We start from the raw sequence: 13,462 nt of genomic DNA on the forward strand, positions 1-13,462 counted from the left end.
AACGATTTGCCACCCTCATTCCCGGCAACTGACAAATGCATTACGAACTAAGGGGAACATGCGACCTTGAACGTGTCACCTGCGAACCAGCTGGCACTCTCTCCGCCAGCAGGAAACGACCTTTCGGAGGTCAATAAACTAAATAATTCACAAAGGTTATTCGCTTTGCGCTGAACGCACAACAAATCTGTAACTCCCTTGCAGCTGGGCTCGGTTCATAGCACTGATCCAGTTTCGATCACATTCATGACACAGGACGTATGCTTGATTTCTTTGCCCTCTCAGACATGAGCACCTCATGAATTATTTAAGCATGACTTTGATGTGAAACACTTAGTGGCATTTGATAATGCAGGGCGTTTATGATTTGTACACTAACTTCACAAATTTGGCAGAGATGATACGAGGCTTGGCACTGATGTCTGTGCTAACAAATTATGATCATTGAAGCTATCAGTCTACAGCTGCGAGCCTCTCCAGATCACACGATTCCCATATGCATGAGGTAAGAGAGGCAAACGTCACGCTTTAAAGGTTACATTAAGAATGGAAACATCAGCGGCGGTAGCCAATGAGAGGAAAATTGTTCTGTTGTTTACAACGTTAACCTTTCACAGGATGGACGACACGACAGCCAGCCATAACTTCTGACAACTTTTTTATTCTCCTCTCAGTACCGTAACACACACAATATAGGTTCCACACATGCTATATACATTATTATGTTACCGAACAGTACCTAATACTACAAAAATGTGCCAGCAATTCACACTAGGACAGAAAACACCTTTGCTAGTGTTAACGGCCAATAATTTATTATCATCGCTAGCCAATTGTTACATCTGAGTGGTAAAAAACTTTGTATTTATTTAATAATTTATTTATTTTAAATAAAATTAACTGTTTATTTATTTAAATCAGTAGGGTCACCTAAATAACTTCTGTATTTTCATTTATTTATTTAATTATTTTTAATTAGTAGGGTTACCTAAATAACTTATGTATTTTTATTTATTTATTTATTTATTTATTTATTTATTTTTAAATCAGTAGGGTCACCTAAATGTAAATGCCCAGTTCTTTCATGAAACTATAGATGGCGCAGGCTGATGGGTTCTTAACATAACTGATGATATTCACAGCGTTAAACGACTTGGCACTAGCTGATTGGTTCATGTTGCATATGCAGCCAATGAGCTTGCTGCTTTTCATTTAAATGGCTGGTTAGCATCCACTTGAGCATTTTGCAGCGCGCTTTCAGAGTTCCTCTGAAACCCTCCACCTTCCCCAGCTCCACCTGTATAGATCTGCTACGGGTTATTATATATGCTATTTGCGCAGCTATATATGCTAATATATATTAGTTGCAAATCTCTTAAGGTAGTTTGTTGTTGTTGTTGTTGTTCTATCTCATTCGTTTATTTTTTTTTTACTATTCTTCTACAAGCTGGCAGTCTTTGTCCAGTGTCTATTTCTTTCCACAAGTCATGAGCAATAAAAATGGCTTTGTACTCTTTTAAACAAGATTTGTGGTTTGTGTGGGTCCTAATGCATCCTTGTTTTGATAAAACTAATGTGTAGTGTATTACTATAATTTAATCACCGTGGCTAACCCCAGCAGGTGGGGTTTGTCTGAAGATGAGATAAAACAGGCGCTGGCTTCCATATGGCACTGAGACTCACTAAAGATTAAATATGTTTACTTACCCTTGGACTAGGTACGTCAAGGCAAATAAATCCATATGACTTAGTCAGTGTATGGTCTCAAAGATAATGACTAATTCATGATACCGTTCCTCACAGGTGTTTATTAGATTGACTTAAATGTCACCATGTAGTTCCCATCTGCATCAGGATGGCCTCAGCATTTCCGCTGGCCTTGTGCCACTCTGTAATCATACACTGCATAACTGATGTCTCAAAGCTGCTGAAACATCAATATTTTCCAGCAGATGCAGAGGGTTTGTAGCTGTTACATGCATCAAAAGCTGCACACACCTGGCAGCACGCTGCGGGATATTACTCCTGGACGCAAGTCTGTCTGCAGTAATGACAGTGGATCCAGTAGCTGTGATGTCTGGGAGGATGTGTGAAAGCACAAGTGTCATGAAACCAGAAAAAGTGCTTACCTAAACGCTTCTGTCTCATATGTAGTGCTGGAAAATATCCAATTGATTTTACTGAATTGGTGAATATCAAACAGTTCTCTTAACTTAGCACTTTAAAGGCAAATTCATTCTAGTGAATCGTTTCAAAACAGTTTGAATTGGTTCAAAACAGCTCTCTCTCAAATATGTAGCATAGCATGATCCCCGCCCCAAACCCTAAGCGCAAACTCCAAGATTTCATTGGTAAAGGCTTTGATTGGTAAAGATTTCATTTCATTAGCATTACTATGTGTTGGGATCGGATCCATCCATGATTCTTCTGAATTCTGAACTGAATCCATGAAGTCTGACTGCGTGATTTAGTTGACCAATAGAATTTGATCTTGGGTTTGCACTTAACCGGTTTGGGGAAATAAATAACACATTTAGCATTACAATGTCCGATTCATTCTATAGAGTCAGCTCATCTCAACCGGTTCTCTTTTCCATATGCACATAGATTTGGAAAATCTGATTCATTATAATGAATCGGACAGTTTATTTAAATTATTCACAAAAGGATTCGCCAATTTAAATCCGTACAGAACATTTTAGGTCTTCTTTTTCCTAGTGGAATATTTAGTTTAATTGTGCTGTTAATTACTGTATTTTTAGCTTATTCATATAAATTAACATATTCTATTTTTTAAATTAAACATTTTTCAACTAAATTTAGTGTAAATCAATACTGAACTTTCAAGAGTTAGTCTTACTTTACAATGAAAACTATGCACATATTTCTAAATTATATATGAATTTGAATTGAGGAAGCAAACAGGATGCAAAATTAGATTTTAAAATTAAGTAGAATTAATTAGAAATTGAAATTAATACACTTTAACTATGCATGGCTTGACATCATTAGCTTGACAAAGCCTTGTTCAAAAGATTATCAGTGAATAATGAATAGTGATTTTGGCACAGAAATTAGACACTTCATGAAAAGTTTACTATAGAAGAATGGTAATATAGCACAGTAATATTGACTACTATTATAGTGTTTTAATGGTGCATTTTTGTGTTTGTTTGGAGGAGCCAGGTCACGATATGCTTCAGTTGCATTCAAGCAGCATGAACATTCCTCAAAATGTCTTCTCATGTTTCACAGAAGAAAGAAGATCATGCAGGTTTGGAGCGACATGAGGGTGAGTAAATGATGACAGAATTTTTATTCCTGGATGAACTATTCCTTTTAAAGGCCAAGGAGGAAGATAAATACAGAGAGACGGAGCGAGACAGTGAGAGAGGAGTACATGAGTGAGGGGTGGGTGAGATTTTCACAGTGTGAAGGACAAAGCTAGTGACCCGTAGATTATTCAGAGGAGATTGTGTTTCAGGGCCATCTGAAGGTCAGACTGAATATTTTATCTCTCTTCTCTCCATAATTTGCTTTCAGCAGTTGGAAACTGTTTAATCACAGACGGCCGCGTAGAGGTCATTCTTACATCAACATTTGATCTGTTAGCAGCATAAATTATAGGGGAGCTACAATTCCTTTTTAAATAGCAAAATATTTGTATACGACCAGATGTCTTGTAACCAGACGAGTTTAAAAAAAAACTGTGCACATGGACTTCACAGTAGAGGTTACATTTCTTTGCCGGACACAGATAACAGTGGGGCAACGAGGGGTCCAAAGGGCATCACTTTCACACTATGAAGGGTCACGGCTGCTATTGACTAAAGCGCAAGGTTGGTGTGTCTCATTTAAACTCTATTTGTATCTGTCCGCTCAATGCATTCCATCTCATATTTACTCTATAATACTAACCTAGAACATTCATATTTCCATTGTACTAATCTAGAATTCTTCATTTATGGGCATATGAGGACACTCACACTGAAAGCAATATGTCATTGATATCACAGAGTCATGGAAATGGTACTTGTGTAGCAGTGCAGTCAGCAGTCATTGATCTGCAGTGCCATATGCTGAGATTTCCCCGGAGTGAATCAACCCGACTGCCTGTGAGTGTCTCAGAGGGACCAGAAATACGTCTGGGACTGCAGTGCTGTCCAAGTGCACTAGTTTCACTGTATCTACACTGCAAGTAAGTGGTGGGACACAACACAACTAGGCTGCACCTATTAAATGACTGTGACATGAGCTCCACTCCTATTTTGATTTACATTTAGTGCAAGCTATACATTGCATGATTAGGGTTCCTACATGTCAGCATGATGCTATCCTTATATGCTGTCCTCTAGATATGTTCCTTATACTGTAATTTTTAAGTAATTGCTGCATAAGACTGTATTTGTTTAACTGAAACATGACTTTACTAATCACATAACATTTATCTTATAGCTGTATATTAATAACTGCTGATAATAATACTTCCTTATTCTGACGCTAAAACAAGCATTTTTGTAAGGTTGCTTTGAAACAATATGTATTGTGAAAAGTGCTATAAAAATAAACGTGAATCGAATGTTACCCAAACAAACTTCTTACTGTCAATTTCATCTTAATTGGACCACATATATTAAAGGTATATTTCACCCAAAAATGAAAATTCTGTCATTAATTACTCACCCTCATGTTGTTCCAACATGAAATCCGCTCTTGGATTTCATCAAAAATATCTTAATTTGTTTTCCCGAAGATTAGCTAAAGTTCGGAATGACATGAAGGGGAGAAATTAATGACAGAATTTTCATTTTTGGGTGAACTATCCTTTTAAATGATTGGCTAATAGAATTGTAATTTTTTTTTTAAAAGATTTTGAAATACTTTATTATTATTACTATTATTATTATTATTACTACGGCTAAACAGTCTTGTGTCATTAACTTGTACATCACAGTAATGGTTTGTGGTTCATTTTGAATCGGACCTAGCTGAAAAATGACCCGTGGTTCAGTGAAGGAGTCATTTGAGTAATGACTTTGGATGATGAATCATCAGTGAATCAATTACTCAAATGACTCATTTGAGTGAGATGATTCACTTACTGAGCGAGTCTGATTTAAACTGCTAAATCACAAGTGAGATCAGGTTCACGCAAATCTTTTTGAATCGTTAAAAGATTTGTTTTGTAAGAGTATTTTTTCGTAAATCAGACATCACTGCTTGTACTCTGTTTGGGTGCGCACTCTAACAAGATGATATATGTGACAAAACGGTATATTGCAGCAAAGTGTTCCTGAATAGATTTTACATTATTTTTGTTTATATTTTTATATCATTTTTTGTTCATGTTTCCTGTAAATACCCAGAAGTGTGAATGCCCAGGGGGCATTCTGATTTTGTTGGATCGTATTGCTTGTTTTCAATATAGACATGTGAGAGAGAAAGACAAAGTGAGTATGTGTGAAACACAGAGAGAGAGTGAGAGATGGTTGTTGTGGACTGCAGTCTCCCCCCTCGAACAGGGAGTTTTATCTCTACTACATACGGCCTGTTAAAACGGCCTCGGACTGTTCCATGCTGCTCTGATAATGAGCAAACAGGGGCAATTGAATGTCAATGCCCCCGTGGGAACAGAAGAAATGTGCCCGGGGGGGCTATGGCCGCTTTCCTCCTCCCCCCTGAGCGGCCGGTCTAGAGCGAGAGAGAGGCAGTGTAACCTTGCGGAGTTGTCTCTTTGTCCTCTGATCGGCTCACTGGGTGAAGGGGGGTCTCGCTGACAGCTGAGTTTCCCCCACAGGTGGACCTCATGCAAACAATGCAGGTTGGGCTGTTTTAAAGTCATAGGCTGATTTTGACCTTGCAGAACTTCATTAGGATGTGACCTTTGGGTGTACTTATCATTCTAGACATGTGTTGACATATTTCATTTCCCTCAGTTTGGTTTAGAATATAGACGTGTTTAAGGAATATTGCAATCATAAATGAAAAGTCATTTTGTATTCGCCCTCATGTCGTTCCAAACCTGAATGCTGTTATTTTGTCTGTGGAACACAAATAGATGGGGACGCACAATTTATCAATATCATATTGTTTATGAGCTGATATTAAAGATTTGTATCGATTAATATTGGATATTTAACTGTGCATGCTCGTTTTACAATAATCTAAAGCTCACTTCATTTTAAAGTACATTTTTTAACACTAATAATTTACTAACACTGTTAAATGCAATATTTAGCAAATCTTAGATTCAGTTTTTATACTGTACACTATAATGTTGTGATGCTCAAATTCACTTTCTTAAGTTTTTAGTGTACAACATTTAGACTAAATAATTTATAATATTTCATATTTATATATAACAATAGTATTCTTATACTTTCATATAAAATATACAATAGTTAAACTTATTAATATTAAGGGTCGATATTGGATTTTGCCAATAATGAATTTGTAAAATCTGCCCAATAATCGATTAATCGGCTGATAGTTTTTTATATGTCATATAAATAAAAACTTAACTAAACCAACCTAACTAAACTAAATGTTAATCATTGATGAACTTGATTACAACATTAACAATAATGACTTTATGTAAATGCTTTGTAGTTATTAAATAAATGTAATTTAAAAATAGCTCTGCTTTATCACACACTGACAATGTTTTTTATTAGCGTATCAGTGCCGATACATCAGTTGACCTCTTATTAAAATAATAATTTAAATTTTTAATCTAATAATTTTAAAATGTATGAGTTATTGTCCCTTAACATGATGTATTTTGTAACATTTGATGTAACATTGATGTATTTCAAGTGTCCTAAAGCCAAAGCTATCAACTGGCTTTAGGCTTGGAAACTAGCAAACAAGTTGTATGAAACCTCTTGAGGGTGAGTAAATATTGACAGAGGTTAAATTTTGGGGTGAACTATTCCTTCAAAAGTAGAAACCTCCATACAGACTTTCTTCTGTTTCATCCACAGTGAAGCTGAGGTCTGTAACACATGTCCTAAACACTAACACGATCCCCTATCAACCACAACATCAGCAATCCGACACGGACCAGGACGACAAGAGAGGTTCAATAACTTGATCCTTTTAATGCTCAGTAATAAAATCTCACCCAACTGTGTCACTTAGAAAGCCGATACACTGTCTTTTAGAATGTGTTTATCTCAATCTGGAATGATCCAGAAGTCCACAAGGAAAAGCGTGCTTCTTGTACAAAAGCCTGCCCTACAAAAAAAAAGTGGATTCTCCAGAGAATGGCGTGTTAGGTTAGAAACAAGGCCAGACACGACATGACAAGAAAGATGTCAGAGCGTGTTTGTCACCTGATGAGAACCATGTCTCGGTGTCAGTAACAACTCCGATGCCTCCTCCGAGAAAAAGATCTTCAGGATCACAGTAGGGAAAAGTTCAAAGAGGGAAAGAATAACAACGGCAGAGAGTGTTGTGATGGCACATTCAAATCCCACGGCTGCCTGGAAATGTTTTTACAAGGGGCTCTGTCCTTTCCATCTGATAGTCAAATGAGGCAGAAGAAAAGCAAAGCAGCCCCTCCCAGACCACTGGCTCTCTCTCTCTCTCTCTCTGGTATCCAGGGATTAACCAAAGACCACAAAGTAGGTCAAGAAGACATGCACTGAAAAGCAAGGAAGGATAGATCGTGAACCACCTCTCTATGACAGGCCGGGACTTGTCCTTCTGTTAGATTTCGCCGCACTTACACGTACGCACACCAGCGGCAACCTAGATTTCAAATTTGAGCAAAGACACAGAAGTGACAGCCAAAGTGTTTGAGAGCCTGAGAATGTAGGTTAAATGCTGGAGATGTAAAGAGGGACATCTAGAGTAAATACTCTTTTCCCCGTCAGTCACCGGGGAGCTTTTAAACGTATTTATTCATGAAACGACAAGCTCAAATCACTCATCACTTTTGATTAACTCAGGGAACGTCGTTTCGGAAACCATTTTTATGGCGTGAATGCACTAGAGACACTCGTCTCGTCTCGCACCTTTGGATTCTCAGACTTTTTGTGTCTTTGAGCCTAAGGGAGTGAAAAAAGACTTAAAAAAATCGTATGAAATCACCTCCCGCCTCTTTCTGACACATATCATGGAGATATCAAGGGGCTAACGGGTGCTCAGACGGACTTTGAACCTCTGTGAGTGCAGCGCTTGCTTTAATACCTGCGATGATCAGTAACTGAGCGTTCTAAAAGCTTCCTGTTCAAGATATAATCCTGTGAGGGCTATCTTTAGACGTATATTTGGAGCCCTGCAAAAACAGAATATTAAATCTCATGCCTTCACGCCTGTCTGATTATTTATGAATACATCTTTATCTAGGTCATGACTTTGGATGCTGTGGTGATCACCTGTGTCATTTACTCTCAGTTTAAAGGAATGGTTTTAATAAAGCCTGATTCATGTTGTGTTTTTTATTATTATAATTATATATATTTTTACTACAATGCCAGATTGTGTTGTATTTTTATATACTTGTAACCACTGGATGTTCATGATATTTATTTATTGCATTTGTATCCCAGTTCGTGTTGTGTTTTTTTTTTTTTTTGTATGCTTTTGCATGTAACAATTTAAATAAAATTTTGTATTTATTTAATTTTTTTATTTATTGCATTTTGTATCCTGGTTCATGTTGTGTTTTTTAAAATGTGTTTCTGTTTTTTTTTTTTTTACTAGATTGCCAGATTGTGTTTTTTTTTTATATGCCTTTGCATGTATAATTGCATATTAATTGCACAAAATTTCACAAAAATGTAAATCATCACTTACATAGTAAATTAGATGTTGTTTTAACTAAAACATTTCCATTGTTTACCAAATGTAAAAAATATTGATGGGCAATTTACAATGCTTTCCATCCATTTTTGCATTTCATTTCTTTATGAACCTGAAGTAAAGGATGTTAATGAGGTGAAGAAAAGGGGAGGCAAGTTTCAAAGTGCAGCATTGTAATCCAATGAAATAATTCAACAAATAACCATATATTGAGTAAATCAGAAGAGCAAATTGCAAGAATGAAGGCGAAGAATAGTGTCAGTGTTAGCCTGACCCAGTGAAAACTACAGTCAGATGTTACTCAAGAAGTTTAACACATTAACATCAAATTCGAGTTTCTGTGGTTTTAAGTCAGAATCTTAGTTGAATAGGTGTATGATGAAAGCTCCCCTGAGAGAAACTTAACTCTTGTTTACTTAACCTCACTGCTTTTTGACTTTTTGCCATTCTTCCACCTAATTTGGTTGGCACACACTGTTTTGTACAAATCTAAGAGAGTAAATTTGTATCTGACATTCAAACTGCTATTGCAAACACCTTCCAACCTAAATACACTCCTAAGTGTATGTTTACAGTGACTGCCCTCTTATGTGTCTAAACACAAAGGTAATTTGAGGTTTCAGAAGTTCGAATGCCACTATTTCATCAGTCGCACCTGTAGTGTGTCATGCTTCTGAGGTTTGTAGAACTTAAGATGTATTGATATGCATTTGACCAGTGAGGTCTCGCTGCCAGCATGCTTATTTTCCTATGTCGTCTCATCTCATGTCATATCTTTTGCTCGTGCTGGTCTCTCTTCTTCTTTGGCCACCAAATACACAGAGGTTAATGCATGAATGGGGCCAGAGGCCAAAAGTTAATGTTCTCTGACACAGTGGTCTCTTCCCCTTGAGACAGTCAGGCGTCTTGAGTTCAAATGCCCTGGGCGACCTGCTGGACCTGTGGAACCAGAGAATAAACCTGCAAGAGTTTCAAATCCCCAATTCAATGACAGAAGTCATTTTGTATGGTAAGACTAGATTATACTTCATTCAGTCTGCCCCACTTGTTTGTGACAGTCATTTGAATAATAATTTAAAAAGAGTATAAATCTACACATACTTTGGTTTTGAAAGGGTTTGAGGAGGCATAGCAGTCAAATGTTTGGAATAATTAGTTAAAAAAAAAAAACACTTTTACAGTATGCTCACTAAGGCTGAATTTATTTGATAAAAAAAAATAGTAAAAACAGTAATATTGTGAAATATTATTAAAAATTAAAATAACTATTTTCATTTTTAATATATCTTAAAATAAAATGTATTTCTGTGATGGTAAACCTGAATTTTGAGCATCAGTACTCCAGTCTTAAGTGTCACATGATCCATCAGAAATCATTCTAATATGCTGATTTGGTGCTCCGAAATATTTATTATTATTATCAATATTGAAAACAGTTGTGCTGCTTAATATTTTTGTGTTTTGAGGCAAAATCTCTTCTGAAATTCTAGTGGCAACATTTTGAGGTTGCTGTTTTCTTTTCTTCTCAGGACAATTTAAGCAAAACTCTCCATTCCTTCTCTTTGCTGTTAGCGAGAAATAATTGAGCTAAAGTAATCTCATTTGTGACTTTTCTTTCCTGTGGGTTTCATGTTTGAACAGGTTTTGTATTCATGTAAATAACAGATGAAAACATTGATTGTTAGACCTAATAAATATATGTTTACACTGAATGCAAAACCTGCCAGTACATGTTCCCAGAATCTCCAAAATCTGTAAAATACCTGTGATGCTGTAAAGATGATTATCAACAGGCTGAATTGCAGATGACATAGTCCATAAAGAATATGTTGAGGATGGAGGCCAATGTACAGAATGACTGAACAAAAAAACATACTTAAACACACATGCGTCTCTGTTCTGAGGTCAAAGGTTGGCGTTCTGTGAACCATGGTTCTGTGAAAAGCTTTGGAGCACAGGTCACCAGCTCGAGATGGTGAAGGAATGAAGGGCGGATATTGTATCTCCATTCATGTGGCATTTGAGGTCAAGGTTCAACGATGAAAGGTCCCCTAAGTTCAAAGGTCAACTTGGTGAGATAGCCCTGAAATTGCTGATCCGGTGTGTCTCCGGGATCCAGGAACTTGTAGCTGAATCACACTTGAAAAATGCGGATTCATGCTGAAATGCTACAACAATGCTAAAAAAAAAAAACATTTTGGAACAATTCTATCGGCAGAAAAAAATATTCAACCTTCATATTCAAATCTAAAACATCTAAACAATATACTGTGTAAACTTCTTGTTATACTGTACTGAATATTGGAACGGTCGTGATTACCTATAGGCTACAATTATACGTTTTGTTCTGTCAAATAAGTTACTATATCAATATTTATCCGTTTTTGCTTATAAAATGCAGTATATCTGAAGCCATAAAGTCTTTGTTTTCCTCAGATTACTCCAGATTATTTAAAGTGAGAGGTGAGGTGACGCACGTCTGAATGCTCCTAAGGAGTTATTCGCCATAAAACAAGAAGAAGAAGAAGACGCACGTCTGGCTGTGCGCGCACGCACGCACGCACGCACGTACACACAAAGCGTCTCCTGTAGCTTTAAGCTGTATGGCAAGCCGTTTTAGCTTAAAATATCCCCAGCGTTACTCGTCGTAATTGCATTTTTACTAGTAACAATTCAATTAGAGAGCTCTACAATTAAATTCTTACTAGTAACAATGCCAGTTAGAGAGCTCTCTAAATCTATTTTAACTAGTTATAAATACAATAAGAGAGCTCTCTAATTTAATTAGAGAGCTCTGCAATTGCGTTCTTACTAGTAAGAACTGAATTAGAGAGCTCTCTAATTCAGTTCTTACTAGTAACAATTATGATTATAGAGCTCTCTAATTCAATTCTTACTAGTAATAATTGAATTAGAGAGCTCTCGAATTGAATTAGAGATCTCTGCAGTTGCATTGTTACTAGTAAGAATTAAATTAGAGCTCTACAATTAAATTCTTACTAGTAAGAATTACAATTACAGAGCTCTTTAATGCCATTTTTACTAGTAACAATTGAATTAGAGAGCTCTGCAATTGCATTGTTACTAGTAAGAATTAAATTAGAGAGCTCTACAATTAAATTCTTACTAGTAACAATACCAATTAGAGAGCTCTCTAATTCAGTTCTTACTAGTAAAAGTGTAATTACAGAGCTCTCTAATTAAATTCTTACTAGTAAGAAATCTAGTTACAGAGCTCTATAATTGTATTCTTACTAGTAAAAACTTGTATTCATTAGATGCAAAACAGATTTGCGACTACACCCATTTCCCTTTCCAATTCCCGCCTGTGGTGATACACTTCAAAATAAAAGCCCCATAAGCATGAATTGATAGCATTGTCATTGTGTCAGAATGACCATAAGAGTGAGATGACAGTTTTGTTTTAATATTTAATCACTTCATTAATTCACACCTTTATATTATTATTAATATTGTTATTTCTTTATTTCAGACCCTTAGGTCCATATCACAAAAAAGAAAAAGAGTAGCCTATAGTCTTGAAAATACTTTAAACAACTCAGTTGCAGTTATTATAAATAATAATAGACACGATAATATATCAAAGAGACAAGCTAACTTAGCTTTAACAAAAAGCTAATTGATGCGCACATGCTGATGTTAAACGACTTTAGCTAAGGGTAATGAAATGCTAACGTTACAGCTAAAATTAACATGCAAAAACACACTTGCTGAATTTATCTTAACTGTGAACCAAAAGAAACTCAGATTTAAATAGCAGTATAGCTAAACTGCAAACCGACAGGGGAAAACCGTCTATCGGCACATTAAGACTACTTTAGCTTTAACTACAGTAACGCTGTCATCGGACCGGTCTTTTGGATAATCAATTTTCCCAGAAAGATAAAGATATAGAAGTTAACACACTCACCATTACATTCTGCTTTCCAACTCCATCGCGTGCATCATCAACCGGAATCTTCAAAGATCTGGCGCTCACTGCTCAAACGTGTTCGAACAGGGCACCTCCCCCTTACAGAAACTTAACACATTAAGCTATCTCTAGTTAACATAATCACTGGATTCAATATTTCGTCTGAATACTTCAAATAACTAATTATATTTAGTAATGTCAACGTTTTTTTTTTTTTACAAAAACAAGAAAGAATAATCAATGACGACTAAAAACATTTATTTAAAACAAAATCAGGGCCGTTTTATGAATATGCATGAAGCACAATTATCATATGAGGTCGCGCTGAAAAGAGAGCTCTACAATGCAATTCTTACTAGTAAGAATCGTTATTGTAGAGCTCTACAATTACATTTTTACTAGTAAGAATGCAATTCCACAGCTCTACAGCTACATTCTTACTAGTAAGAATTACAGTTAGAGAGCTCTCTAATACAATTCTTACTAGTAACAATTAAATTAGAGAGCTCTGTAATTGAATTAGAGAGCTCTGCAATTGCATTCTTACTAGTAACAATTAATTAGAGAGCGCTATAATTAAATTCTTACTAGTAAGGATTACAATTAGAGAGCTCTCTAATTCAGTTCTTACTAGTAACAATTAAATTAGAGAGCTCTGTAATTGAATTAGAGAGCTCTGCAATTGCATTCTTACTAGTAACAATTAAATTAGAGAGCTCT

Source organism: Sinocyclocheilus anshuiensis, unplaced genomic scaffold, assembly GCF_001515605.1.
Source record: "Sinocyclocheilus anshuiensis isolate Anshui unplaced genomic scaffold, SAMN03320099.WGS_v1.1 scaffold315, whole genome shotgun sequence".
Lineage (NCBI taxonomy): Eukaryota > Metazoa > Chordata > Actinopteri > Cypriniformes > Cyprinidae > Sinocyclocheilus > Sinocyclocheilus anshuiensis.